Below are 25,623 nucleotides of genomic sequence, written 5' to 3' on the forward strand. Positions count from 1 at the left end.
CGAGACCAGGACGAGGGCGTTAAAACTTTCCACCATTTACTTGTGCCGCACATCCTGTTTGTCCTGTTTTATACATCTCTCTCCCTCTCTGTCTTGCCCGTGCTGTGTGCATTTCTTCGGGGACCAGAACGAGGACCTGGAGTGGGTCCAGCCACTGAGAGCATTGCCTTGTCTCGCTGCCTGAAAGACGTGCCAGCAGGACATCCGCCCTGACTCCGGGCTGGTCCTTGTGCTGGCTGCCTGGATGCCTGCCCGGCAAGATAAAAAATTAGTTTGGCAAACAAGATGAATGCCTTTTGCTGATTAAAACTGCGGCAGAGGCGGCAGCAGGAGCTCAACTCGGACCGGGAATGGCATGAGTAAGGACCCCGGGGGGAAAGAATCCTCTTGCTGCTGATGCAATAATATGGAAAAAGAAAACGGCAAATAACATTCATAAGAAAAATCTTTATTTATTCAACATTAAAGCGAGAAAATTGCCGGAGTCACGCCAGAGATGTCCTGCAACGAAAGAGAAAACACAAACCCATTAGATAGATATTTTCACAGCGAAAGTGTTGCATCAATTAGTGGAATATTCGGCGTAAAATTATGAAACATAAATCAATGCAACAATCGAACTGGCAGAAAGGGCACTGCCTGCCCTCTGTTCAATTATTTGGACAATAATTCGGGACAATAATAATTTCCACACGGAACACCTGCCACACCTAAGCTGCCACACCAACTCTGTGGCGCTGACCCCTGTCCCTGCCTTTGGCTTTGGCTGTGGGTCACCCACGGGGGCTTTCTATCTATGTGGCAGGGTCACCCGTGTGCGGCTCTGTTCCTCTGTGGCATTAGCTCTTGTGTGTGGCAATGCCGGAGGGGGAGGCAGCAGTTGAACGAACGGTCAAATTTGATTTTGCCATAAATAAAGCTTAATTGAATTATTGAACGGAAAACACACGCAAAAACAAACAAACACGAAGAAGGGCGAGCGGCACGCAACTGTTGCTTCTACCTCCGAGCCCCCTTCCTGCTCCATCTCCCCCCCTCTGTCCCTCTCTGGTATCTCTGTGTTTGTTTGTGTATCTGTGCCACACACACATCCCCCCTCCTGCGTGTCCCCTGCACCATGCAGCAGGCCACTTGTCGGCATCCATGCGGCCTCCATTTAAATATGAATTAAACCAATTTCGAGTCGATTAATGTCGACGGCTCTCCATTTTCGGACGCTCCATTCGATTTCCCCTTCCCCATTTTCCATTCCATTTTCCACCAATTTTTTATTCATTTTTTTGGCCTTTTTTTGCCTGCAATTATATTTATTTTTCGGGCGACTCCTTCTCCTCCTCCTGCCTCCTCCCTGCCTCTCATTGCAGTTTTCTTCCTTCTTTTTTTTTGGGGAATCCTCGCACTTTCGCTTTCGATGCCATTGGCAGCCTGACATCGTTGGCATATCAGTGGGGTGGAGTGGGCACCCGGCGCCCAGATTCAGTTTCGGATGCGTGGATCGCGGATGCAGGACCCGGAACGAGGGCTTATTAATGCGTGTGCATTGATGGAATACGCACACACAACCGTGTGGCACCCAAGCCCCCCACACACACACACACACACTGTTGATGCTGATACACACACAGATACATGCGTAATGCAGTGCCATTTTTTTGCTGTTTATTTTTTTTTCGGGTCGGGAAACACCCAAATAAAAATTGCATATTATGTAAAGAGCGACGTCTGCTGTTGCTGCCACAGAGGCTGTAGTTGTTGTTGTTGTTGTTGCTGTTGCTGGTGGGGCCACAAAAAAATGTACAAAAATAATTCTAGGTGAAGGACGAGGACACTGTCGAGGTCTGCTGCTGCTGCTGTCTGCCCTGCCAGATGACTGGGTGCCGGTTGCCGGTTTTGCCGGTTTGCCCGTTGCATCAGCCGACTCTGTCCGACGGGGCGTATGTGCGATTTTCGCTCATTTTTCTCGACGTTTTTTTTGTATTTTTAACCCCCAGCCCTCATTGTCCCTTTGTCCCTGTGTTAAGCGACTCTTCGCGCGGCTTGAGGTCCAAGCGGTTGGTGGCAGGTTCTGGGGGCAGCAACCGGAGAGAGAGTCTGGCGTTGTCATTGCCGCATCCGCCTGCATGCACCATGCCCAACAGGCGGCAGGCACTACACTCCATCTCCCTCTCCGCTCCACTGCCACTCAGTCTCCTCCCACGCTCATTAAGTGTGGCATGAACTGTGCAGCGAAAAACAGAAATTAACTCTCGTTCCCAAGGGGCAGTGGCAGGCGGGGTGGTGTGGGAGTACGAACTCGAATAGTAAATTGTGCAGATCTCTGAATTTCATTCATCATTCAATAGTTGGATGCACCTCTGCCTCCTCCTGCTTCTCATCCTCTTTTGCAACTTTTTTCTCTCCTCCCGGTCGCACTGTTAAACTCTCTGTCCCTCTCTTTCACGCTCTCTCTTTGCACTTTTCCATCCATTGCATACTTGTCGGCTGGCGATGAATTTCGTCCTTTTTTCGGTGTGTGCCTGAGTGTGTGTGTGTGTGTGCGGTTAATGCGGCTCATACACGTAATTGGCATTAAATTAAATGCCTGCCCCACCAGTCTGCCACAATGCTGCTGCTGCTGCTGCCCTCCCACTCCCATTCCCATTGCCCCTCCTTCGTGTCGCTGCAAGTGTGAAAAAAATGAATGACCAGCCGCAGTCTGGCCGCATTCATTCCCCTGCACCCCGCCGCTGCCTTTCGCTCTCCTTCCTCTCGCTGTGAATTCGTCCATTTTTAGTTTATTCTTTTTTTGGCCAGCCACACACATACACTTATACGTATGTACGAGCGAAAGAGAGAGAGAGAGAGAGACTGTTGCATCTGCTGCTTATGATAATTGCCGGTTGCACTGCCGCCTGCTTGTGTCCCGGCACGTGGCATGCATTCCTCCACACTCTCCCCTCCACGCGTTTCTTTTTTGGCTGTTTATTTTCCTCACACTCACACACACACACATGCTTATCTCTTTCCCTCTGTGTGAGTGTTTTTTGTTTCCTTCTGCTCTCTTTTTTTGGCCGTTCATTGACATTGTCAATGTCATTGTTGCCATTTGAGTTGTTGCCTTTTTTCGTTGCTTTTTTTTGTTTTTTTGGTTGGTTTTTAAATTTTTATTTCGTTTCATTTTGCGCTTTCATTTTATATATTTTTCGCATTTTTATTTTTATTTAATTGCAATTTGTTTTCCGTTTTCTGTTTTTGTTGGCGCGTGCCACTTTTGCAGGCGCGAATTTTTTAAGTTTTTTTTCGTTTTTATTTTCAGCCCCGCTCGTATTTTATTTTTTATTTTTGACACTTTATAATGTTTACATTATGAAGTCACGGCCAGTGCATCACTGCACATGGGTGTGTGTGTGTGTGTGTGTTTGTTTGAGGGGAGTGTGTGTCCTGCTGTCCTGCAGGATGGCAGCAGTCGAAAATCAGCTGTTTGTCAGCCGTTTAATTGACATTTAATCGATGATTACGATTACGTTGCTTACGTTCCAGCAGCTGCAACAAAGGCGGATGGGGGGCGTGTTGTCGCAACCTTTTGGGGAGGATATTTTATGGAGGAAAGAGTAATCGAAGGGAGAGCTTTGTAAAGGAATAAAGCGACGGGGAAATGTGAAAGTGAAACGAATATGGTATGGCGTATTATTTAAATCATAGATTAAATCCCCAACTAACGTCCGTCAAGGAGAAATTTAAGATATTTATTCACTGCAAAGATTCCGACAAAGCAGACGCCTCAGGTACAGTGTAGAACGAGGCAGCACACTCGACATATGCAAATAATGCTGAGGATGTAGAATAAAGGATAAGTGGAGGCCCCTTTATTTGTGCGGTGCCTGAAATTGGAGCTGTAGCTGTGGAATGGGGCGCCGTGAGGCAAGTGCCAAGTGGCATAGCGTCAGGCGCATACATCAAGTGGAAAAATTATTTGACGTTCGAGTGAAAATGGCGAAAATTTAAACCTGTTCTGGCGAAGCTGAAGCTTCCCTTGGGTTTTGGCTTTCCTGCGTTCCATTTGCCCCTGGCTGTCCCAGGATCCACGTTTTGGAAAAACAAAAAACCAAAAACAACACCAAAATTTTCCATCACACTTCAAAAAAGGTTGAATTTCATTTTTCATTTTAATGAATTTTTGTTGCTGCTTTTTGTGGTGTTTTTGTTTTTGTTTTTGCTGGCTCCAGCTGCCCACTGATGTTGTTTTTCCTGTCGTTGCTGGCTGCCCCAATGGTTGCCCGCTGGGCTGCCGCTGGGCGGCCGCACACACAAATTACCTTATTTAGTGCACACATCGCCGCATATAATATAATTTACTGTGCGAGTACATGGGTCTCCTTTTTTTAACCCACCATCCAATAAATGTACAGGATGTACAGTATATACATACATATACATATGTACAAATGTACATATTTATATACATTTTTATATCGTAGAGAGAGTTGGGCCTACATTACCGCTGCTGCTGCCACAGCCACAGCCACTGTCATTACTGTTGTTGTTGTTGCTGTTGTTGCTGCTGTTGCTGCTGCTTTTTGTTGGCGTATATAATTTACTCAACTGGTTTTTGGGTTTGGCGCTTTTTTTTGTTGTATTTTATATTTTGCCATTGCGGCCATCAGTCCCAGCCCAGTGCTGTTTGCCACATTCCCTCATCTATTGCCTTTCCCTCTGCCTCTCCCACTCTCTCTTTTTCGCTCTCTCTAACCTTTATCGTCCTGTGTATTTGCGCGCGTGTGTGTGTGTGTGTGTGCGCTTTGTGCGTGCAACTGGGACCGGATATGCGCCCTACGTCAGTGTCAGACAGGCATTGAAGTTCTTCGTTGTCATTATGTCTCATGAGTAATTGAGGGGGAAATCAATGGGTGGACTCCCACTCTGTTTGGTCTCTCTTGCTTTGGGATAATTAAAAATAATTAAATAAAATACCAAAACGAAGCTGAAATATGCTTTAATTCCGGAATCTCTTTTATGTCTCATTTAAAACTGAATTCTTCCTAGAAATTTCAGCAGTTCCCAGAGATTCTTGTGCTTATCGATCCCTCGCAGGACTCCACTTGCCCACCTGCAGGACTCTCTAGATTCGTTTTGGCTGGCACTTTGTGGTAAACTTTTCCCCCTACTTTTTGCCTCTCGGCTTAAACTAAAAATGGTAAAATTTTAAATTAACGACGAACGCACGCACACAGCTACACCCAGATAGGGAGAGAGAGAGAGGGAGGGATATAGAGTGACAGAGAGAGGGAGAGGGAGAAGCGCGTATTTGCGTGGATATTTTATGTAATGTCGTCTGTAATTTGACGTTGAGGCTCGCTCGTTGGCATACGCAACGTGCATTTAAAATGAAAATATATATCCTCAACACACACGCACACCCACACCCACACTTACACCCACACACACGCACACACACATAGAGTTTTGCGGATAAATATATGGTCTTCCAAAGGGACTTTTGTGCGGCGCTGAAGTATCTGATGGATAGATGAATGGCTGTGATGGAAGCGAAGCCCTGCTGCTATGCAATCTGCCATAGAAAATTCCATTAATCAAGGGCTTCAAAAGGCAGAAGAGGGGGGGAGTGAAGCGCAGAGGAGTATCCGTGTCCTATGCTGAAATTACATCCTCATTGACGGTAGCTCGATCCTTGGCAGAGCAGCTGCTAGCGAGGATCCATCCAACCGCTTTTATTATTTAAAGCTTTAAATAATTGCAAGAACGCAGCTGCCGAAAAGCCACCCCTTTTGCCCGTGGAGTGGGCTGTGCTTGGGCATTCCGTAATGCATTGGAATGGGGTGGAAAGCTAAACAAACCCTTAAGGCAGCAATAAGCAGGAGCACAAAAATAAAGGGTAACTTTTCCTCTTTGTGGCGGCCATTTTGGATTCCCAATTGAAGCAGCCGAAGCACAAAGGGGCGGAAGGAAGGAAGACAGGGATAACAAGGATACCTTTTTTTGGAGAAACTTTTTGTGCTTTAAATTTAATTTCAATTTGGCATAAAAGCCACAGAAATAAATGCAATCTCACGCGAGTATCGGTGTGTGTCCCTCTGTGCATATGTGTGTGCGTGTGCAGATGCAACCGATTAAATGGCAAAAAGGAATCAAATTTGCCGCACATTTCGCTTTGCTTTGTTTTGTTCCGGCCCAGCCCGGCAGCTGCCTCTGCGGCACTCCCTACAGTGGCAAGCGAATTCTCACTTTGTAGCCGTTAGATGCAAAGATACAAAAGGCCGCCGAATCTGCCATGCCTCCCTCCAGCAGTAGCTCCCTCCCTCCACCTTCTCCTCCTCCCCTGCTGCTGTTGCTGCCGCAGTAAACCCGTTTTAATGTCGCGGCTAATGCTGCTGTCTGTCTGTCTGTCTGTCTGTCTTCCGTTGCAGTTAATGGCTTTTCCATTTTCCACTTGCCATTTTCTGGCGGCTGCAATGGACTCCTCTGTGTGTGTGTCTGTGTGTTCAAGATGGGGCAGATTACCTGATTGCCATTATCTATATGCGAGTGGCTGCTGCCTCCTCCGCTTCTCAGTCGCAGGCATCAGCAGAGGCCACATCCCGAGCCAGTGGCGATAATGATGACAACGTGAAGCGGCGCAAACAAGAAAAACTTATTAATGTAATTAATTAAAACAAACAGCTTCAATTGAAAAGTTGACAGCGAAAGCAAAAGCGAAAGAGGAGAGCAGCATTCGAGGCGTGGCAGCGGTGGCGGCAATTAAAGAAGGATGCGGCTGTCGCCTGTCGCCCGTGGACCCCATGTTCCCCTCTGCCTCCTGGCGCTCACACATCAAAAGCAGCCACACAAGCACACACCCCCACACACACCCACACACACACAGACACATATGCAGATACTCCTCGGCCAAGAGGAGGAATGACTCTCTTGGTCTTCACACCACGCGCCCGAAATTTAAATCATAAATCATGAGCTTTTCCTCCTCGACATTTTTCATCCTTTTGTTCCCCTCCTCCATCCTCACAGCCGCTCGTCTGCCCGTCCGCTCGTCCGCCCGTGCACTCCCCTTTCTCTCTACGCTCTTTTGCTTCTCTCTTTTTTCCTTCTCCTTTTTCTGCTTTCTCTCTTTGCTTTTTGTTTTTCGCATTTTTCTTTGCTGCTGTCGGACTGGGGCGGCGCTTTTTAGTACGCATAAAAAGAGAAACAAGAGCCGCCATTTTGTTTTTTCTTTCCTTTTTCTGCTTTCGCAAAATTCCCCCATTTTTCGACGCTTTTCTCTCGCATATAGAAAATAAAATGCCGCAACATGCAACAACAACAACAACAACAACGACGGGAACAACAAACGCAAAAACGGAAATTGCTGCATACAGAAAATCCCGTCCACCCCCTTCGGGTGGCTCATTTATTCTGCCAACTCAACCCCCCACGCACCCCTCTCGCTGTCGTTCAACTTATTGTAAGCTCTATTTGGGCATTAAGGATTTCTGCCCTGCAGAGTTCTTACGTTGCCTGCGTCCTGCGTCCCTTCCTACCTTTCCCATCCTTTGCCTTCCGCAGTGTTTCGCTCCTGGGATGTTTATCTGTTTTTCTGTTGCCTGCTTTTCGGGTTGTTTTTTGCGTTCAAACGCCGCTCCAAAGATCCTAAATTATTCACGCTTCTTCACATCCCCACACACCCTCTGCCCTTCTCCTATCATCTTCCATGTGGGGGGTTGGGACATTCTGACATTTCGTAATTCAAAATTAACATTTAAGGATGACTTGGAGCAGTGGCAGCCATCGCCAGTGCTCCACGTCTCCTTCTCCTTCTCCATTGGCGTCGTCGTCGTCGTCATCGTCGCGTACGTCGTTGTGCGTCGTGGCGCGGGAGGGCAACGGCGGCATCGGAGGATGCGAAAGGATGCGAATGTGTACACAAAATTAACGAAAAAAGAGAAAAACAGCCGCAGCAGCAAGCAGCAGCGCACACACATGAAAAAAAGGATAAAAAGGCAGTACAGTTGCGACAAAATGCGATTTTTACTTTGCTTTTCGCTGCGAATTTACGCAGCATTTGGAGATTGTTTGCTGAGGTTTCGCTCTCTTTTTTGCCCTGCCACCAAATGGGGCAACGACATGGTGCTGGAGATCTCGAGAGCTGGAGGTGAAGTTCAAGGGGAAGATGTCGCGAAAGGTTCGGTTGTGCTACTCCAGATACTAGTTCAAGCTGGCATGTAAGAGGAGTTCTTCTATCTTTCCTCTTTAACTCTTCTTTTAATTGGGGAACTTTCCATCAACTTTAAACCTTTAAACATTTTATTCAACAATTTCCAATTGAAGTCAATGCATTTACTGCTAGTTTCCTAAAGTCTCTGCCCTTCTATTTTTTTATTATTAATTGTTCCATCAATTGTAATTGAAATCAATTAAGGTTCGGGGGGAATTCTCTAAAGAGGAAGATGTCGCGGAGGAAATGTTTTCCTCTTTAATTCTTCTTTTAATCGGGTAATTTTCCATCAACTCTTAACCTTTCAACATTTTATTATACCATTTCCAATACCAGTCAATTCATCTACTATTAGTCTCCTAAAGTCCTTCTATGTGTTTATTATTAATTGTTCCATCAAGTGTAATTGAAATCAATTAATTTTCGTAAATCTTTTAACTTTTTTCCTCTCTTTCTCTGGCTGTCTTCTCTTGCTTTTCTCTCTCTTTCGACTGCATCTTCAATGCACAAGCCAACAATCTGCCTTTGCAGTGTCGTCTCCCCTCCTACCTAGACCCTCCGAGTGCACACACAAACACACAAAGAGACAGAAAGAGAGAGAGAGAGAGAGAGAAAGAGAGAAAGCCACAAAAGAGAGTCAAAAAGAGAGCAAACGCGAGAGTTTGAATAAAATAAAATCACATAAAATGCACGGCCCAAAAGCAAAGCAAGAAAAGCACCAACATCCTGCCCCACCAATTTCTGCCTTTCCCCGTGCCATGGGGCAGCCTCCTGCTGAACGGCGAAGTCGCTCAGACGCAGGTCCTGTGGCTCAGGACTCTGCTGCCAGCAGCCGGTTGCTTCGTATAGAAAAACGTGGCAAAAAGTCCACACAACGCAACACCCACCTGACCCTGCCACAACTGCCACCCACCTGCCGCCACCCTCCTCCCTGGGTCTCCACTTAAATAACATTTTTGCTTTTTTCGCTCAGAGAATTTTTTGTCTTTTTTTAAGCTCCACCTACTTGCTGGCCTGCCATTGGCTGCTGCTGTTGCTGCTGCTGCTGCTGCTGCTGCTGCCACATCGTCGTCGTCGTAGTCGTCGGCAGCAGCAGCTGCAGCAGGAGTGGCAGCATCACCATTCCAGCACGAAAAGGGGCTAAAAGAGGGGGAAAAAAAGGCTAACTCGGAGCAGCATACCAAAAACCCCAACACACACAGTTGTCTATGTGTGTGTGTGTGTGTGTGTGTTGAGGGGGATTTTTCCTGGTTTTTCCTTGCTGCTGCTGCTGCTGCTTTCCTGCCTTTGATTTTGTGTTGTTTGCTTTTTCACATTTTATTTTTAACATTTATATTTTTGCGTGCTGCGTGTTTTATGAACAGAGAGACCAAAAAGAGAGAGAGAGAGAGAGATAAAGAGAGAGAGAGGGACAAAGGCAGGAGAGGATATATTTTATAGTTAACAGCATTATGAAAAATGAAAACGATTTCCCCTTGTTTCTCCTTTGCTCCTTCATCTCCTGTCGCCTGTCTTCCCTCCTGCCTGCACTCCCGACTAGACGCGTCTGTGGTGCGTCTCCTGCCATGCCCCTGCCCATTCAGCATGGAGTGTGTTTTGGCTGTTTTGTTGCCATCTGCCATTGTTCTTTTTTCTATTGCTACTGGGACTGGGACTGGGGACTGGGGGCAGCCTCTGCCGCACTTGGTCACGTTGCATCCGCATCCGCATCCTGCCACAGCAACAGCAGAGAAGAACTACAACTACAGACAGAGGGAACATGGCTGTGTGTCCTGGCTGTGTCGTGGCAGTCGTTGAGTGTTTAGTAAGTGGTTTAGTAAAACACATTTAGTTATTTGCCAAGCGGCGACCAGGCAAACACAAGGAGTGGAGACGTGGAGCCTGTGCCTCAAAGGATGTGTGGATGCGTGTGCGGATGCACGCACTGAAGGACATCGAAGGCAGAGGCCTCTGAACCGGAGCACTTAATGACACTTAGTGATACTCAATTATCACTACTGTGGCGGCTCCAGCAGCAGCTCTCCTTGCCCAATTACTTGATGAGGCAAACATCCACTCAAGGGCGGGGAGGAGAGCTCTGCCCCCCCTGTGCAAATGTAATCCCAAAGTTGAGGCCCAACTTTTGGCTTTGGCCTGTCCTTTGTCCTTCCCTCCTGGTTACACTCCTGTCCCCCTCCCTCTCCTTCGATCTGCTCGCTGTTGCAGTTTTTGGCACAACTTTTATTAGCTTTCCCACTAATTGCTTCTAATTTAATTAAATTAAAAAACTTTTCCCCGCTTTTAGTTGGAAAATATTGTTGATGCGGATTTTTGGGAAGGGCTCCCGAAGGATGCGGCAGAAAGGGTGCACCAGGATGTGTGTGTCGCATAATAGTTTAGCTATAAATTTTATGCGTCTGCTTGCATTTTGCAGTAAAATATTTTATAATTAAATATTTGTTTAATTAGTGCGAGTGGCCCGCCGCAGCAGCAGTAGTCGGCGCCCTGGCCTCGTGTGTGTTGCCTGGTGGCAGCGGTGGAGTTGGGGCGGGGGCTTGGGTAACTGCTGCGGTTCCCGAAATATTTCCCATTTATTAAGTGGGAAAATATTAAATTATATTCACTGCAGCGTTACGTTCCGTTTCGTTGCCGCTCAGCAAATCCAAATCCAATTTCAAATTAAAGTCTGAGAGCGAGAGCAAAACTGACGCAGCCCCGCGGGCGAGGCAGCAACTTTTGCACATTTTGTTGCATAGTTTTCGGCGGGGAGATTAATTTACGTATTCTTGATCTTGGGATAACTTTTTAGGAATGGTTTAAGGGGAAGAGTTTTACTGTAGAGGCAGGGAGAAAACTTACTTAAGCAAATGAACTTTGGAATTAAAATAGAAAAAATACAAAAATGCTGAGAGAACTATTACTCGATTTTGGGAGAGAGAGAAAGAGGAGAATCTAATCGAGTTAACTTTCAAATAAAAATAATACAATTATCAGAAATCTAGTGAGAACTTTCCTTGTTGACTAATGCTCCTGCAAAGAGTAAAATTGTTTAATTTTCTCTCATTTTTCCATTATTCTCTTTCCACTCTCTGTGTCTCTGATTTATGTGCAAAACAGAGCGCTTTCATTATCTCTTGGACTATTTGTTAATGTCGATAATTGCCATGGAACGTGGCTAAGAAGCCGCTTGGAAAAAGGAGGAGCCTGCGCTCAAGGATAATTAATAAGCGAGGCTCTTCCCTCTCGTTGCGGAGCATCAACTTTCAGCCATTTATCAGCTGTTGTCTGACCCCTGACCCTGGCTATATATCAGCTCGCCAGCGCCAGCGCCAGCGACAGCGGTGTGATGTGGAAAATACGCTAGAAAACCATTTTGGGGGCCAAAACAAATTGTGAAAAACGGAAAACAGAAAACAGAGGCAAAGAGCGGGGAAGCAGGGCGAACAATAAGTAAAATTAATGAGCCCAAATGTAATTTTATAAATTGTAAAAAGCTTCCGGCGCATCCATTATGCAGACTGTGGGTGTACGCAGGGGGTGTGGTGGGGTTAGGGGCTGCCTAAAATGGAAAATGGCAGCTGCATGAAGGGGGCATGGGCTGGGACGTGCTTTAGGCGGTGAACTACAACAGAGCCACTGCCGACGAAGGAGAAGAAGGCAAAGAGTTGAAGGCAAATTATAGAAGCCATTTTGCAGTGGAACGAAAAGCAGGGGCAGCAGGATATGAGCCGGAATGGCCAGAAGGAGAAGGGAGCGAGGTGGCGTGGGGAATGCGAAACAAGGGTGAAAGTGGATTTACTTTCGTCTACGTGACACGACAGAGTCCTTGCCCCGTACTCGCCGTTGCGGTTGACGCCGCCTGATGCCGCCTGATGCCACTCTGATGCCCCATGATGCCGATGCCGGTGCCGGTGCTGCTGCTGTTGATGATGACTACCGGCACAGGACCTTCTACCGTCTCCTCCTGCTACCTTTCGGCAGGAGTCAAGCAAGAGACACGCATCGCAGGGAACGTCTGCAAGCAGATTATCGCATACGTACCACCCGAAAGGGGAGTCCTCACACGGGCAGGCCACTCGCACGTCCTTGCCGTCCTGTCAGTGGCAGGCAGCAACTCAAACATGGCAGTAGCCGGCGTGGAGAGATGCGATGTGCACGGTGTGCACCCCTGGCAGCGGCCATGATTTTCGAAATTAATTCAACTTGATTTTGCTTTCTTTTGCTTTTTGTTTTGCTCACTCTCTTCGTGTCTCCCTGCCAGTCTCCCTGTCTGTCTGTTCATTCATGAGGTTGGGAGCGACTGCAGGGGGGTAGGCAGCACCGCAGACAAGAAATTAAAATTCATTTCAAAAGCAAAAGCAAATGTGGGTTGTGGGAGACAGAGGCAGAGACAGAGAAGGGTTTTCCCCACTTGGAATATTTAAGGCGCAAGCCTAAAAGTATGCAAACGGGAAATGCGGCATTGGAAAATGGCAAATGGCAAATGTTGTGTGCGGCTTCTTCTTGTGGCAAGCGAAACCAACTGAAACCAACCCTTGCAAACAACCCTTCTTGGCTCGCCGGAGCTGTAGCTGTAGCTGTAGCTCAAGCTGATGAGGGGGGGAGCAAGGTAGTGGGGTGTGAGGTGGCTGCTTTCACAATGGCCGCCGTCTATGGGTTTTGGTTTTCCTTTTTGTCTTTTGTCTTTCGAAAAAGCAGTTTTCTATTGTTATTTTTTTTGTTGTGAGCTGTCATGAACTTTTCCGTTGAACCTTTGTTCCGTTTGCATACTTTTGGCAACACCAAATTTCCGTAACCCCGTAACCCTCTTCACCTTTCCGTGCACCCCTTTCCCTGCCATGCCACCAATTGGCTGCACACACATTTTATTCTGCTCGACTTAATGCGACGCCGATTGTCATTGCCTTTCGGCTCTGCTGTGCTGTGCTGTGCTCTGTTCTTTGTTCTTCTTGTTGCGTGTCTGCCAGCTGTCGTCTTTATGGCACAGATCCATTAATATTCTCCGCTCCTCTGATTCTCTATTGCCTCAGGTGCAAGCAAAGCTCTACCCATTGTTTTCTCTCTATTTGGGCTGTGTGTGTCTGTGCGTGCCTGTGTCAGAGCCTGTGTTATCCTTGTCATTGTTTGAGACGCTGCCACACATGAACTTGTTCTGTTTTCTGTTTTCTGTTGCTGTTTGTGCTGTGTTTGCTACCTGCTAGCAATTGAGCCGTAAGCTGTTCAATTGCAAGCGGCGCAGCCAGAAGGAAATCTGTAACAAATCATGGCCATGCTCCAGCTCCGTACTCCACAACCCTGCTCCTCCTGCTGCTACTCCTCCTGCTCCTGCTGCTTGCCTTGTGCCCCTTTTCTGTGTCTGCGAAAATTGTTGTGGCGTTTCATTTTATTTGCATGTCTCTGGCCATTTTATGTGCACAAGTTTTTAACCCTGGCGAGTCATAAAATTAAAACCATCACCAGACCAGACCCAACTTCTCTTCTGCCCTTCTGGGGTGCGAGCCATGGTCCGTGTTCGTGTTCGTGTCCTGGTCCTGGTCCTTTGAAAGCAGACCCCACCTTATGCCCAGCAGGCTCCCCCCTTGGGCTGCTTCTTGTGCCGCCACCAGTCCATTCCATTGCATGCCGCCTCCACTGCTCCTGCTGCTCCTTCAGGTGAAATTTGAATGCAAGCCTAACGACCTGGCATTGTCGTTGATAAGGTCTCCCCCCACCCACCGAGAAGTGCTTGTCTACCAATTTTTTTATGGTACTCTACTCTACAGATGAGAGGATGTGGCTGGAATATCTGCCTAATGTTTATGCAGTAGGAAGCCCACAAACTCGTTCAGACTTCCACTCCTCTGTGGGGATTCACTCAGCCGAAAGGTGATTTAGATGCTCGTCTTTAGTTGAAAAGATTTACTACAGCATAAAGCGAAATCAAAGCTGGAAACAATCCCCTAGATGAAGGATTCTCCCCTCCAAGTAGTGCTCGAGAATTCTAATTGGCATTTTCAACTCTTTTGAATGCGTGTTGAAAGCTCTGCGCACAGAAGAGAGCTTTCTGATTTGAAATGTTAGAAAGCATTCCACGAGCACCCCTTCGGCGTGTGTCGTGTGTGGCAAGGGTTGCAAGTGGTGCGAGCGACAAGCCACAGATGGCGCCAGTCGGGAACTTTTCCCACGGATTAGAAACAATTTTTGGTGATTGAAGTTAATTTTGAAGGGTGGAAAAGGAAGAGGGAAGAGAAGGGAACCAACCTGTTTCCGTTTGATGTTTTCTTTGCTGCTGCTCCTTCGATCCTTCGATCCTCCTTTGGCTTTTGGGAGTAAGCAAAATCATTAAAAAGCAAACAAAACAAAGCAATAAAATTTGCAATAAACTCAAAGCATTTTATTCAAGCGATTAATCGTTGGAGGAACTAACTTTTAACTAAAGCCAAAAGCAAACACTACAAGTATCAAATATCTATTGGGTTTTCTAGGAAGCATTTTCTTAGGGCTAGGGGGAAAGGTTAGTGCTGGACGTGGCATCTATGGGGAAACTGGAATCCTTCCGCCGTTTCCTCGTTGTTGGAAATCTGCAATGAGATGAGAGAGGGAAAAAATGAGATGAGTTGAGAAACAAGTTAAAACAAAATGTGTTTTGTGTGTTGTGTTTTTGGTGTCCTTGCGACATCGAAGACAAAAAAGCCACAGGAGACGATGGACCGGTCCGGAGCGGACCCCAACCCCAGCGTACCAGCGTACATCTCCGCTTTATCTACTTTCAGGTCCGAGGACATAAAAGTTTACAACAAATTAAACTCTTGTGTGCTTGTGGGCACTAAAGCAACACCAAAGCAACGCGTTGCGGGGGCACTGGGGAGGGCGGCAACATTGGGGCAAAGTTTTTGTTTCAGCGAAAAGTTTTAATAGAAAATTTTAGTTAATAGTTTTGTAACTTTGCCGCTGCGGTGGATTTGATAAGGGAACCCGGACTGACCTCCGTCCACCAACAGCAGCAGCAGGAGCAGCAGCACACAACACATGTACGAAACTTTTTAGGGGAAAAGACCACAGAAGCTGCAGGAAAGGAAAGCGAAGGCCAACCACCCCTAAGCTCACGCTAGCTCTCTCTTTCCTTCTGCTCCTACTTCTCCTTCTCCTCCTGCTCCTCTCTCCGACCAGCGAACTGTCTCTAATTAATTACAATCGCTTTTGCGATGTCGCCGCTCACCTTCAAGCAAACAAATTCTCTGCTAAGGCTAAAAGATAATCAAAAATGCAGTCCTTAATCCCCTTCCCTGATGCCCGATCTTTAATCCTTAATCCGCTGGGTAAATGCTGTGTATTGTTGCTGCTTTGATTCAAGGATTGAAGGCCACTCTCTCTATCTCACTTGAAAGATTCCTCCTGTAAGAGGAGGCTCCTTCTCCTCTTATTGCGGTAGGAGTAACTCTCGGGTCGATCCTTTGAGGCCTTTGCTTGCGCTTTAGGATTGTTAATTTCCTGTTTGCTGATAAATAATGCCACCCTCCCATGCACCCAGCACACATAAAGCGGGCAGGACATGGCCATCAGGCTCATCCTTGCGTTATGTAACTTTAAAGCACCTAAAATATTAAAACCACCCTCAAGTCCCTCAAATCCCACGTCCAACCGGGAGCATCAGGCAGGAGCGGGCAGCGGGCAGCAGGCAGGTGGCTGGAGCGTACTGGAGGAGCAACGGTGGCGCTGAAGATAAGGCTGTAGCACGTTCCCTCGGCTGCCAGGATGCGCACAGTACACACACACACACACACAAACGTTGCCAAAGAGCTTAAAATGCGGCCCTAAAATAACTTTGACTGACCCTCCCCCTGCCTCACTCTCTCTCTCTGTCTCTCTGGCAGGCAAACAATCCCACAGATTTTTGGGAGCGCGCTCCTAGGATTTAGAGTACGCCTCCGTACCGTGCCCGTGCTGCATGCCACATTTTAACTGCTTGGGGCATACATCAAAACTTTGGCTTACGCTTAGGATTTATTTATTTTCATATTTACGGAGGGCCCCGGCCACACTCACACACACGAACACGCGCCGCAAAATGAGTGAGGGGCAGGAGGAGAGTGAGGGACAGGGGCAGACAAGGATCTCAAGGATTTGCACCTTGTGGCAGGAAGGGGGGCAGGGACAGAGGGAGTGTCCGCCTACATCTAATTCGGGTTTGTGGCGTCACTGGCCGTAAAATGGAAGCTGGACGACGGCACAGAGGAGGAGACACAGAGACATAGGGGCGGGGCATGGGCATAGTCTGTGGGTGTGTGTGTGTGTTTTTTAATGACTACGTGACCATCCGTATGGAGCCGGAGGAGCGAGCAGCTGGTAGCATCCCAGGCGGCGTGTCCAACGCTCCACGAAGCGGCTTACGTGTCGTATGCGCGTTATCTGCGGGACGGCATCTTCTGGGCAGTCCGTGGCGTCTCCCGCCTCTCAGATTTTATATTTATTCGAAGCTATTAAGAAATGACATTAAAAAAGGAAGCAACCCCCTTTGCAACCCACCCACGCCACGCCCCTCGCCTCTCCTCACCAACACTTCGCTTCGCTTCACTCGTTTCTGTATTTAAATGCGCCATTTGCATATTTATTAGAAGCGAAGAGGCGAGTCCTTTCACTGGACTCCCGCCAGCCTTTAGCTGGAAAATATTAAAATAAGACAGCGCCACATAATTATTCTCCACCAACCCCCCCTCGCAGACCCATGCCACACTCCCCTTCGAGGACTCCACATTTATGGGAAAGGCAAACAAAAGTTAATTTAGACGCTGCTTACATTTTACAAGCAATTTACCCGCCACCCACTCGTTCCAGAGTCCTCCCCTTCAATCCCCCAGTCGACTCTTCGCCTCCTGCGACTCTTGGGATGTCGCCTTTGCCTCACAGGATTCCCACTGCCACTGCCGCTCGTGTCACTGCTTTGTGCCGCTTTTGACTGCTGAATACTTTTCATCCTTTTCACAAACAAATTTGCACTTCCACGCATTCATTAATTTGCTTATTACGAGCGGAAAAGCAAAAAAAACAGCAGAAATAAAAAGGATAAATATACATCTCTCGCTCTCATTTTGTTTGTGTGTGGGGGGCTTGTCCTTTCTGATACTGATTCCGCTCTTAAAGCCAACTTTAAGCAAAAGTGGATGTAGATATGTGGCAGCTGCTGCGAAACTTATGCCAAGTGCCACAATAAATGCATATGACAGCATATCCTTTTGCCTGACAAGAAGCCCCACCCCTGCTGCTGCTACTGCTGTCCCCCCTCTGCTCTTCTACTTCTACTTCTGCTGTTGTCCTGGCAGCCAAGTCATGTATAATAAAGTCCGGTGGCAGTGCTACCGCTGTACTTGCGGCAGTTGACTGCAGTTGTACATGTCGAGTGGCAAAAGCAGAAAGATCCAAAGCTAGTCATCGGGGGGAAGTTCTAGCTAGGAAATTCGCTAGGAAATCGCTGGAAATAGAGCGAGAGACACTCTATAAATGCGCTTTCAGTAGGAAGAAAAGTACCCGGAAGATTACCCGAAAATTTAGGAAAAATAGGAAGATTTTTAGGAGAAGATTCTCTGAATTTCACACGTTAAATACAATAGTTTGCCGCTCCGAAATGATTTTCCATTTCAAGAAGATCCTGCCCTATGATTTTATGTTTTAAATAGCACTGAAAAGGGGAGCGGAATGGAATGTGAATACCGAATGTACTCTTCGTACGGTAAGTGCGGATTGTATCTGGCAGTAGGAGTGCGAGTATCTGCATGGCTAAGTAAATGAAAGGCAGTTAAAACTACAACTAAAACGCCAGTGGAAGAACTTACGCAGAGTTGGAGTAGGAGAAGGAGCAGCAGCAGGGATGATGATGCTGTTGGAGGATGGAGGATGGCCAGAATATCAGAAGAGGAGAGCAGAGAGTGGAGTGTGGAGAGTGGAGAGCAGAGGACAAGGCCAGTCGCAGGCATGTGGCAATTACAAAGCCAAGGGTTGTGGCATGGAGCAGGGGATGGAGGGATGGCATGGAATGGGGCAATGGCGTTGGCGTTGGCGTTGGGGGCACATAGAAACTTGCAAATATAAAATTGCACAATTTAAAACGCAGACAAAAGACGGAGTGGGCGGAGCGGACCAGCAAAGGACAGTGGCCGGTGGTCGGTGGATGGGGAATGGGAGGGGGGAAGTGGTGCTACGTGCAAGAAGGAACAAGCCACCCAGAAGCCCAGAAGTGTCCCTGCCTGCGTTTGTGTGTGTGTGTGTGTGTGTCCTGGGTGTCCTGTGCGCCATTTACAATTCACATTTCTAGTTTTCAGTTCAGTTGAGTCATTATTTTATTGCCAAGATACGGTGAGGGCGGAGGCGGGCGGCGGGGGGACTGCGCACTGACGAGGACAACGACAATGTCGAAGGACATGGAAGGAGCAGGAGCGGGAGGACAGGAGCAGCGTCTACACTTTTGCTTTTGCATCATTCAGAAGGGCGGTGTCGAGGAGAAGGAACGTCCTGCGTGGGCGGTGTTCCTTTCGTTTTCGTCCTTTTTGGATATTTCTGGTGTGTGGGGGGTGGCTCGTTCCTTTCTCTGTCTCTATCTGTGTCTGGCTGTGTGTGTCTATCCGTGTGTTATTAGATTGTTTCCACTGAAATGTTATTAGAAAATTTTGAATTCAAATTCAAATGACTTCATACTTCCTGCCGCATGCCGCATGCCTCCATCCCCTGTGGGCTCTGCTCTCCTTTGAGCACTGCAAAGGACGTGCACATCTTTTGTGCACTTGTGTGCATTGCTGTGTGTCTGTGTGTGTGTGTGTGTGTGCGTCTGTCTCTTGCATAATAACATGGACGAGGACCCTCTGGATGTGAATGTGACTGCCGCCGCCTTCTCGTCCATTAAACGCAAAATGTTTGGAGTGCAATTTGCGTACGTTGTGGCACGTCCCCGAAGCGGAAGGAGGAGTACCACAAAAGGGGTGTGGCAGTGTTCACAAGGGTGGATTTCTCGGGGCTTAAAGAAGGGATTCCAAGGAGCTGCCACAGGGATGGATGCCAAAAGGACTTTCGCTTGAAGGAAGTTGGAATACTCGAGGACTCTATCAATTCGATTAGATCTGCGTTCCTCCGTTCCTCCTCCCTGCTCCGCCCGCTGCACTGTGACCTCTTTGCTGTATTATACAATTTCGTAACCTCCAGTCCAGCAGCCCTTGCCCCGTTCCAGCCAGGAACCAACCAGACAGCAGCAGCAGGCGGTGGCTGGGAGAGAGTTTGATGGGAGAATTTCAAATATTTCCTTCCTACGTTTGTGGCCAAAGAAAAGTTTCAATAAAATCCAAGCATCCACAGCATATCCCAAGCTTAGTCCACAGTCCCTTCTCCTTCTCCTTCTCCAACGGTACTGTACGGGCCATGGCCAACACCCACAACACCCACAGAAACCGCAGTCGTAACATGGCAAGAGAGAGCGGGCTGGGGCAGAGTTCCTGCAGCGTTGGCAAACTACTATCTGAACTGAGTTTCCAGTTGAGGGTTCACTTCGTTCAGTGTGGAGGAACAGGAACAGAGGGGCAGCAGAGTAGAGGAACTGCGGTAAAGTTGCTAACGTAATCATACAAAACCTTGCCAGAGCGAGATGAAAAGTGGAAGCAGGGGGTAACAGGAGGAGGAAAGGGTATCTCTGCTCTCTCTCTCTCTCTCTCTTTCGTTCTTTCAGACAAAAGACGACTTTTATGCAGTTGGTGCCTCATGCCTGCTGCTGGTATAAGATGGAGAATGAACATGGAGAAAATGCTCATTGATGGAGAGAGAAGATGAGGCAGAGGAAGAGCCGGGGAGGGGGTATTTTATATTCAAATAAAATGAAATTACATTGTTTTCAGCTGGCAAACAATTTGAATAGAATTTTAACTTTTTACTATTATTTTATTTCTATGCACACACAAAGGCAAAGGCAGAGACGACCGTGTGGCACTGGCAGGCTGTAAGGACACACAGGAGGAGGCGCACAAGATGCTGGCGGGTATGAGTGAGGCAGCTGCTAGAGGCAGGACTCTGGCTTTGGCAAATGGCTGACGAGGTAAGCAGCAGCAGCAGCAGCAGCCTTTGGTCTGTTCTGTTTGGATATTTCTTAATTAGAAAGATTTTCGCTAAAGGGTTGCTGGGCAGGCCGGGCCCGTCCCAGCCCCTTGTCTCACTTGTGGACTTTTTCTTAAACGTCATTAATTTCACTTGTAAATTTATGTTGCCCCTGGGTTGTCTGCTGTCCCCCACCCCCCATCCACCAGCAGGCAGGGCTGCCACAGAGGCGGATCATTTCTAATGCTTTTGCCAAAACATTTCTGCGACCCTTTTTGACATTTTGGGTGTAACCTTTTGCCTTGGACTCGCATCTCGTAATGCTTCAGGGGTGCTGCCGCCGCCAGAACGTGACATTCGGCCGATGATGTGGTCCTGGGGGGGGACACTGGGGATAATTTATAGCATCGCATGGAAATTGCAGGATTGGGATTTTTTAGTTTTATGAAATTGTTCCGGTCAATTAATTGTGGAAATTGCGTGAGTCCTTCATTTTGGGGAGCATTTTCAGTGGCGTTTAAAGCTTTAAGTTTCGAGAATTAGAGAACCTACAAAAAGAGAGAGAGAGAGGCGGAGCCACGCCCAGTAGGCTGTGTAGGGGGGCTTGTAATCCCTGCCAATCCATCTGCCATGCAACAAGAGGCATGGGGGGAGGACAGGGGTAGGACAGGAGGAGGCGTGCAATAGGCAGACACATGCAGACTGGTTGGGTCCCGAATGCATTTTCCCAAACGAAATTTCCAGGCTTTGAAATTGCAAAATGCAGAAAATGTTTTGCCATCCTATTTTGAGCCCGATGCCCAGCGATGGCAGCTAAAAAATTTGCATTTTTTCAAAAGAGCGAGAGCAGAGGGAGCGCCCAAATGAATGCACATACACACACACACACACACACACACACACACAGAGAGACGCGTCTCCTACATGCTGCACATAGATGCACTCGACAAAAAATACATGGAGCGTGGAGGAAGGGGGGGGTGGGAGGATGGGACCCCTGCGAGCGCCTCTCTTCCCTGCCTTTGGCTTTGTGTTGCATTTTTGCCTAGATTGCAATTTTTTGCAGCCCCCAATTGAAACTCGGAAAAAGCCTCGCACCAGAGGGGCAGCACTGGCAGCACTAAAAATATTGTACATCAAATGTCCGGGGGTGTGTGTGTGCGTGTGTGTCCTGAGTCCTGGTGCTCCATCATCACAGGATGAAACCAATGCATTTGTCGAGTGCCCGGGAGCAGCCGAGTCGCAGCAATGGAGTCTGGGTTCCAGAGACAGAGCCAGAGCCAGAGCCTAAAATGCAGTTTTTCGCCATGCATCAGCAGGAGCAGCAGCAGGGGGGCCCTGAAGGGAGTGGAAAGGTAGGGGAAACAGTAGGCGGGCAGGAGGCTGATGGCTGCAGCAGCCGACAGAACTGCAGAAGAAGTTGTGGAAAAAATTTTGAAATTGCATTTCAAATGAATAGACGAACGAAGAGGGAGCGAGCGACTCCACTGTATGGGTGCTATGTACACAGCGGCAGTCGGGAGGGAGCGAGGGGGAGTGCTGGTAGGTTCGCTTTTGGCTTTGGCTGCTGTGCCCCAAAAAATGCCATTGAACAACAAACGGATGCTGTGACGATAGATGGCCTGCCCTGTGCTACCATCCATCCATCCATCCTGCCCCAGCGCATCCATTCGATGTGATACCAGGCCATGCCCAAGCCCGGCCTCTCTCCAGGACTTCCCTCTGGTTATGTGAGTGACATGCATGGCTAGCGGAGCATTGCGAGATGCGAGGAGGCAGCCATTTCGATGCAAATGCAACTCAAAGTTGTGTGGGGTGCTGCCCCGTACCCTGAGGTGCTGCAGGAGTCTGCTGTCGGCTGCTTCTTTTGACTAAATGGCATGCAAATGCAAATGACTTTGCTCAGATTTCTTGCCCACTCCCCACAAAATAAAATCTTCGCAAAGAAAATGCATTCTGCATTCTGTGGCCGTGTGATCGGATTTCTACTTGAGGCAAGTGGCACAAACAGAGTGGATTTCAGCTGCAATTTGCATCTTTTCTGCCTCGTGAATGCAGTTTTGTGGGTAATCTTTCATTTGATGTTACAATTTCTAATTTAATGCCATACCCTGAGGCATGCCACTGTTGCAGTTGCCGTTGCAGTTGCATGATGTTGTTGCAGCCTTTATTTGCTTTGCACTTTTCGTTCAATTGTTTCGCCATTGCGGGAAGCGACTCCTATTTCCTCTTGCCGCTTTTCGTTTTCGCTGTTTTCCCTTTCTGTTTTCTCTCTCTCTCTCTCTGTCCCTCTGTGCTGTTTATTTTGAGTGGCAAGTGGCATGTGCCATGTGCCCGCACACATTCATTTCTATTAGTTATTTGTTTTCTGTACGTTTTTGTAATTATTTGCCCGCCTGCCGCACGCTAAATTGCCCGAGTAAATATTTGACAATTTTGCATTTGGGCTAAAGCGCAGCCAGCAAGAGTCGCCAGAGCAGAGTCGTCACTAGGAGCCGCCAGAGCCTAATGACGGACACTGCCACATACACAGGAAGAGGGATAGGGAGTGAGTCTTCTGTTTACTTTGCTATTTGGTTCGATTAACAGCCCGCCCAAGCTTTCATTTGGCATTGAAGAGCATTTCAGTGCAGGGCAAACGATCTACACGATCGATGGAGAATCGATGTAGAATCTTTCCTGTATTTCCCTCCAAGATCTAAGCTCTTTTGTGGCGCATTTTCCAATTTGCAATTCAATTAAACGCTTCAACGAAAACTCACCAAATGGCGGGGGGCGGCATCTCCGTATCTGTGTAAAATATCTGCAAACAGAAAGAACAGAATATTCCATTAAAATAATTGAATAACTTGCAGCAGCAGCAGCAGCAGCAGCTGCCACATGAGAGAGTGATAAAATATGGCTTAAGTAAATCCTTCATCGAAATGGGAGAGGAGAGGGAGGATACGGGGGGGCCAAAGTTATTCCAACGTTAGAATCATATTCTCCTCTCTCCATGTGCAACTTTTTGTTTTGTTGCAGTTTTTTGATTGAGTGACTGAGCGAGCCATAATGGAAATAATGGAAAAATTTGCCATGCGAGTGCTTCCTGTTCCTCCCTCACACACGCTCCCCTCCTGCCACTTGTCTCCGTTCTCTGGAGAGTGCATTCCAGATTAGTAGGCTGTGGCACTAACAAAAGGCTACCCCGGGGCGGCAATTGCCTTTACCATGGAGCCATCTATGGAGTTGACTAAAAGCCTCCAAATGTTCCCTCCTTTTTTTCGGCCACGAATTTTCTTTTCTTTTGCTTCGGCGGCGTCTCGTCTGGTGCCCACACTCGGTGGCAACTACATCAAAATGCATTTTGCCCAAAAATTGTTTCGCGACGAGCCGCCTCCTGCTTCCTCGCGCTGCCTCCTGCAGGAAGAATCCCAAACAAAGCATCGAGCAGCACTCGACAAAAATTGCAAATTTACAATGGAACGCGTGGTAGGGGCAAGGGGCAAGGGGCAGGATGAGTCCATGGATTCGTTCATTTCATCTTCTATCCGCGAAACGAACGTTGCCCCGTTGCCCCCTCGCATAATTTGTATGCGCGGAGCCGCATAACTGTCGTCCATTCCATTGCCACTGCCACACTGCTGCTCCTGCCTGCTCCTGCCACGAACTACATGGGAATCAGTGCACTCTCCCACTCCACGCCGACTCTTGCCTCATGTCCCTCGCCAAATTACAATGAAGAAAAATTGCACTGCCGCTTGGGCAGGGGGCACAGAAGATGGAGGGGCAGAAGTGGCATAAATGGAAGGCAAGTCTCAAATCCCTGAAGGCAGACGTCTGAGTGAGCACTTTTTTGCACGCCATGCGGCACGTTACGGGCTAGACATCGTCACGTTAGCCTGCCCCCACGAAATGTTCATCAAATCAACGTTGCAGCAGCAGCAGCAGCAGCAGCAGCAGCCTGCCACTCCTTCTTCTTGCACCTGCCACTGCTGCTGCCCTGTCCCCTGCCTGCCCTGCTGCCACTTTTGTTGCAACGTTTTATGCATTTTTTCAGCGTCTCCAATGGCAACGTCTGTTGTTTCAGGACTCGAAGACAAATGCCACAGTATTAAGGCCTCTACCAATGCCCCGCCCCGCCCCATTGCCATTGCCACTCCGCTCTGCCCACTGCCCCGCCAGACGAGACGCTGCACAAAAAATTGCCAAGCTTAACAATTCGCGTGGATTCTGGGCTCGGGATTTCCCATTTTTTGTGATCTGTCCCGCGTACGTACGTGCTGCAGAACTAGCAGCAACCCACACACACACTCCTCGAGCCAGAGGCAAATGCAGCAGCAGCAGCAGCAGCAGCTTTCCTTTGCAACCACTCACGCATCCACCATTCCGTGCCACACCATCGCCCATCGCCCAACTCTTTTTCGCAGGCCGCGCCTCTTGTGCAATAAATACAAAATGCAGAAATGCCAGGCACATCTTCAAGTTGCACACCCCTCGTGTGCCTGCGGAGTCGCATTTTTTGCACTGTATGAATTGCATTTGCCACCCGCTTCAGCGCGTCGCCATCGTGCATCCTGCTCCTGCTCCAGCTCCAGCTCCAGCGGCAGGACTGCTGCTACTCCCATCTGAGGCTGGCGTCTCGACGACGACGGCGACGACGACGAGTCTGTTGATTTGGCATCGCTGCAGCACAGGCAAAGGCACAGGGCGGCAGTGTCCAATGTCCAATGTCCAATCCAATTCCATTGCCCGGGCCTAACAATGTGCATCCTGCGACTGGAAGGGTGCTCTGTCTCTGGCTCTGGCTCTCACCCACTGATTCGTCGTCCTTCTCTTGGATCCTGCATGCTGGATCCTTGGTTTGTTTTGCTTTGTTTTTAGTTTTTCGGCGCTGGCATGAGGATTCGCAGTCGCTGTCGGCGTCGTTTTGTGCCATTTTTACTGCAGCCTTTGCTGCATTTTTTCTTGCTGCCTTTTCACTTGGAACTGAAGTAGAGAGATGCCCCAACCCCCACGGCTGCCTCCATTCCCTGATCCCTTCACACAGCGTTGCTGCAGTTTTTGATTTCACTTTTTCCCCATTCCCCCCGCCGAGTGCGAGTGCGAGTGCGAGTGCGAGAGTCCTCTTGGACTTGGTCTGCTGCTGTTGCTGCTGCTGCACTGTGTTTCGATTCGTACCCGCAACGCCCTGCCCCGCCCCTTTGGCGTCATGCAACACTTGCTGCAGACTTTTTGCAGCAGCAGCAGCGGCAGTAGGCAAATAGCAACATTTTTTGCTCGCGACTTTCTATTTTTCAGAACTGCAGAGTTTTTCGCTTTGTCGTGCGCCCTCCTGCCTCGCCGTTGGAGTTCTGCCTGCCTGGGAGTGCCCGCTGTAGCTACACTGTGCGACAAGCTGTTGCACTTGCCTATGCACATGCACTGAGGGA

The sequence above is a fragment of the Drosophila subobscura genome, chromosome O (assembly GCF_008121235.1).
Source record: "Drosophila subobscura isolate 14011-0131.10 chromosome O, UCBerk_Dsub_1.0, whole genome shotgun sequence".
In the NCBI taxonomy this organism is placed as follows: domain Eukaryota; kingdom Metazoa; phylum Arthropoda; class Insecta; order Diptera; family Drosophilidae; genus Drosophila; species Drosophila subobscura.